Source organism: Triticum dicoccoides, chromosome 7A, assembly GCF_002162155.2.
Source record: "Triticum dicoccoides isolate Atlit2015 ecotype Zavitan chromosome 7A, WEW_v2.0, whole genome shotgun sequence".
Taxonomy (NCBI): Eukaryota; Viridiplantae; Streptophyta; class Magnoliopsida; order Poales; family Poaceae; genus Triticum; species Triticum dicoccoides.
This window is the reverse complement of record NC_041392.1, coordinates 652,160,109-652,165,718: the sequence shown is the minus strand read 5'-3', so window position 1 is coordinate 652,165,718 and position 5,610 is coordinate 652,160,109.

Below are 5,610 nucleotides of genomic sequence, written 5' to 3'. Positions count from 1 at the left end.
AAAGACATTTAAATGATTTTCTTTCCATTTAATGACCATAATTCAAATTAAACTACATCTACATGCAACGTCTAACCAAAACGGTTTAAAAATCATATATGTGTACTTGTGTGCGAGTTAATTCTATGTGCAGTAAATTAGAAGGAATTTTCAAACATATTGGTCTCAAGGCATGGACACATGCATATGTATGCATGGAGTGCCATGGCATTTTAATTCCAAAATGTTAAAAAATGATTAGAAAAAACATGAAACATTGCTTGATTTAATGTCATGCTACCAAGATGATGTGGTAAAAAAATTAGCTTGTTTAACGAAAGTTTGGAACACATCCCTCACAAACCAGAGCAACTCACTAGAAGGTTCGTTGTTCCGAAAGGGAACAATGCATGTTTGATGACGAACGGGAGATAGCTTCCTCTTACGGCCTTTAATTTTTTTCTACATTTAACATGCACTAATACAACAGTCATGTGAAAATTTGGAAAATTTCAGAGGTCTTTTGACCTTTTAAAGACATTTAAGTGATTTTCTAACCATTTAGTGACCGTAATTCAAATTTGAACTACATCTACATGCAACGCCTAACCACAACGGTTATAAAAATCATATTTTTGTATACTTGTGTTCGAGTTAAAAAATCATCAGACGATGTAAATATCTAGTGTTTAAAAAAGAAAATGTAAATATCTGGCAAGACAACCGGCCCCCACACTATTGGCTCTCTATCTCGCGGCTCGAGGTTTGGTAAGTGAGTGGCGGGGACAATAATCAGACACGGTTCTGCATTGGAAACCGTCAGCTATTATGTTCACACACGGATTTTGCTACGGGAATCGTGTGTAATTCATACTACAGTACTTGTAAATTCCGGCAACCGGTGTGTGTACTGTCCCCGTCGATCTAGATTTCATCTGCCAATAAATACTACCTTGCTCACGCCGTCCCGTCTGCATTCTCATCTACATTCCCCCTCGCTCGCCCTCTCTCTCTCAAATCTCTGCCATGGCGTCGCCGGTCTGCCCACGCGCCGACAAGGAGTCACCGCCCCCCGAGGGTGCTCACTCGATTAGCAGCAATGAGGACCCCTACGCGCCGCCTGACAAGGTTGCACCGGACCCCCCAACTTTGGATTGGTTTTGGGGCCAGTACAATCTTTGTCTGTGGAAGTCGCGGCCGCGACTGAGAAAGCCAGTCAAGTGGCGTTCAAGAAGGAGATGGCGAAGGAGGAAGCCAGGTAACAGGCGTCATGTGAAGCCCGTGATGCCGCCTGGAAAAAGGAGGCGGCAGAGCTTTGGGGGCGGGCGCGTCGTCGTTCCGATGAGGTCTACGAAGACGGGTACTTCACGAGGAAGGTCATAGGCGTTGGGCGCCTTGTCGCTTCATGGAGGTGGGCCGATAAGCTCCAGCGTGCCACCGACGAGGAGCTTCGGTGGGCGCCCAACGAAATGGCAAGATCGGCCGCGCGCGTCCGCCAGCAAGAGGCAGATCGGTACGTCAAGCGTTGCGAGGCGCAGGAGGAGGAGTACTGCCTCCGCATTGGGAAGATGCCGCGCACCAGGGAGCTGCTGGCGAGGGGCTGCCAGAATATTGGCCCCAGGAGGGATTATTAGTTTTAGTATTGTTCATTTTCAATTTTATGCATTGTACCTAGTAGTTAAGTATCATCATGTATATGTGATGATATTATATATATATATATTGTGAATTCCATTTTCTATCTGTTTTTGTATATACTAATTTGAATATAGCTGTTATCATCCACATATACAGAATGAAAAGCGTATATACACACATTGAAACAGAACATATAAGAACGGAAAACAGAGTACAGACATTGAAACAGAGCAATAAACAGGGCAATACTATGATTGCTATGAATACATAGCTATCCACGTCAAAATGACTTTTCGAAATAAAACGCGTCCATGAGACCATGACCAGCAGCCCTTGCCTACGGTAGCTCTTGGCTCTGCCTGAACTCGTGCAGGCGTTCGTCCAAGCGGTCGACACGCTCGCGGTACATCTGAAGCGCGATCTTGACCTCCAAGTTGGCTATTTCATCAAAGATCACCAGCTCGAGGATGTGACGGTCATGTTCCTCTACTACGCCCAGGTGGACACCTGGGCCAAGGTGGCGGTCGAGCCTACGGACCAGCGCGTTGGCACCAGCGGGCCGCGGACAAGGCGAATGGCGGCACCCATGCGAACGGCGCAGCGGGCGTCCGGGGCAAGTACGACGCGGCCGGCCTCTGGTGCAAGTACGGCGCTGAGGGCCTTTGCCCACTCCTGGCGAGGAATGGGGGTACTGATCGGACGTGTACCCAGCTGCGACACCATGTCGACAGTAGGCAAGCGCCGATGAATCCGCTCTTGCTGTGCGGCGCGCCGCGCCTCTCGCTCTGCGGCGCTCCAACAGTCTCGTCGTGCGGTGAGCCGCAGCCTATTGGCGCGGACACGCCTAGCTTGCTCTACGACGCGTCATCGATCATGTTGTGCGGGGAGCTGTAGCCTATCGGCGCTGACATGCCTATCTTGATCCGCGGCGCTCAAGCACCATGCGCCAAAGGTCTGCTCAACCCTAGCGATGACGCACATCACGGTGTCGTCCATCGCGTTGCTGGGGAGCGCCTCGACATCGACGGGTCATGGCGCATGCTCATTTTCCTCGTCAACGAGGTTGATGGCAGAGGCGCCGCTTTGGTGGGTTGGCATGCTTGGAAAAGGTGGATGTGCTATAGGCTGCGCTTGTCGCCTTCGTGCGTCCCGCGCCGCCTATGCGCAATATCGCTGGGTGGCAGGAAACAGGTGAGGAAATGGTGAGAAACGGTGGCGTGTTCATAAAATGCCATCAATTAATGGAAACTTAGCATAGGAACATCGAGCTAGCACAAGAAGGAGATGATGATCAGATGAACATGGACCACACTAGGGAACCGTTTCTGTTATTATCGGTATTCGCATACATTTTTTTATTACAAACCTGTTTGCCACGTATCACACACATCTTATTATATTGGACCGTTTCTGTTCTCTTGTCTCAACGCAAACAGTTCATCTGAGTGAACCGCATGCCGTATATCGCACACACCTTCATCTGGCTTCCCGTTTTTTTTGTGTTGCCTGATCACAAACAGTTCACCCGAGTGAACCGTATGTTGTATATCACACACACCTCCATCTGGCTGCCCGTTTCTTCTGTTCCTCCTCATCGCAAACAGTTAATTGAACTGAGCCGTATGCCCTACATCGCACTCACAACTAAAATCTGAACCGTGTTTAATGCATCCTCCATTGTAAACGTTTTGCACCTTTTTGACGGTTTTTACACCATTGTTTGCGATTATGGCATCACACACAATTTCGTCGAAGGGTCTTTGATCGTAGTGTCACGTTAGCAGCATCATGCAGTAGTGTTTACTCATTCCATAATGCATCATCCCGCAACTAACTCATTAGTCACATTACTTGCAAGGCTTATAGTGATGTGCATTACCGAGAGGGCCTAGAGATACCTCTCTGATACACAGAGTGACAAATCCTAATCTTGATATATGCCAACTCAACAAACACCTTCAGAGACACCTGTAGAGCATCTTTATAATCACCCAGTTACGTTGTGGCGTTTGATAGCACACGAAGTGTTCCTCCGGTATTCGGGAGTTGCATAATCTCATAGTCAAAGGAATATGTATAAGTCATGAGGAAAGCAATAGCAATAAAACTAAATGATCATAATGCTAAGCTAACGGATGGGTCTTGTCCATCACATCATTCTCTAATGATGTGATCCCGTTCATCAAATGACAACACATGTCTATGGTTAGGAAACTTAACCATCTTTGATTAACGAGCTAGTCAAGTAGAGGCATAGTAGGGACACTCTGTTTGTCTATGTATTCACACATGTACTAAGTTTCCGGTTAATACAATTCTAGCATGAATAATAAACATTTATCATGATATAAGGAAATATAAATAACAACTCTATTATTGCCTCTAGGGCATATTTCCTTCAATTAATTGAAGTTGCTTTTCTCCTATTTTCTTAGCTTCTATTTATGTACATAAATACGTAATACATGTCCTCCACCCATACATATTAACAAGAAAATATGACATCTCGATCTGCTTTATTTGGGCCAACAACTTCTTTCTTGTCGATGTATCATCATTTTGCTCCCCTGCCATCCCACTATATATTTTCACATATCCACCCTTTACTGCTGCATTGTCATCAGTTTCATTCATGGTGTCATAAAATATTCTAACACTTTGCTTGGATGTCTGTATTAGAAGCCTCCAATTGAATTAGTCGGAATACTAATTCAACAAGAAAGCTGAAATGGGCATGAATACAAATTCCTTTATTTAGTTGTAATGACTACTACCGTACGGAAGTGTATAGCAAAAATCGTGGGTTTCTTTTTGTTTCAGTTGTAGACATTTGGTGTGTGTGTGTGTGTGTGTGTGTGTGTGTGTGTGTGTGTGTGTGTGTGTGTGTGTGTGTGTGTGTGTTGAGAAGGGGTTAAAGTCGATAAAGAAACTTAACAAGGTAAGGGCCATTATGGATTGCAAGAATATGAAAATGCCACAATAGACAAAATGTAGGATTGAGATGCCGCATACCGGGAAATCCTACAAGATTATCAAAGCATGGAAATCTTGCATTAAGTTCCTTTGGATGGTGGACATGAAAGAAACACATCAATTCTAGAATCTTGCATAGGGAGGGTATAGGTAGATAGAGTGAAGGAGCACCAGACTTCTCAAAAGACACAAAATAGTAAGAGGTTTGAGCTCATCTCGGAATTCCTATGGAATGAGAGGGCATAGGAATGGATATAGTAGGAATATGGTACTCTAATCCTATGATCTAAAGGGCTTCCATAAAAAATTCCTTCATTTTCGAGTACTCTAGAGTTCCAATGAAAATACTTCGATCCAAATAAGCCCTAAATTCTCCTCTTCCAACAAAGCCCCTAGGACACGCGACAGAATTGTAGAGATCGCAAATTTATCGGCCACATGAAAAAACAAATGGGTTCCATGTAATTTTCGAATGTCGCTCATTCCAAACAAGTGAGTTTCTTTCTATGCTTCGTCTCCATTTCTAGAGAACAAGATTCAACCCACTCTTTCTATTGCAGCCCACTCTCGATCTCTAGAAAAAATGATTAAATATGAGATGATACTACTTATAAGTAAAGATGTCCATTGCATCCCCTTTGTATTGGTATAGTAAGTGTTTTGGATAGAGGTAAGTGCCATCCGACTAGAACTGCAATAGAACTGAAGGAAGTCTATACATATATACATATGTAAGACAGAAGGTTGGTGAGAGTTTTACTAGCTTGATAGATAAAACTATTTAGGTCCATTTAAAAAGGCTAGCAATAAAGAGAAGAACACATGGGCATTGCTACTTATAACACTAGCCCCCCCCCCCCTCTCACACACAAACAGTAGTTAGAAGGGCTTCCTCAAGTTTGTAATGGGAAGTTCCTTATAAAATATAGTCGTTGAAACATGCCAATGTGGGATATGGTTTTGAAGATCTCGTGAAGAGGAACACAATGGTCAAAACAAACTATAATTTAGATCCACCAT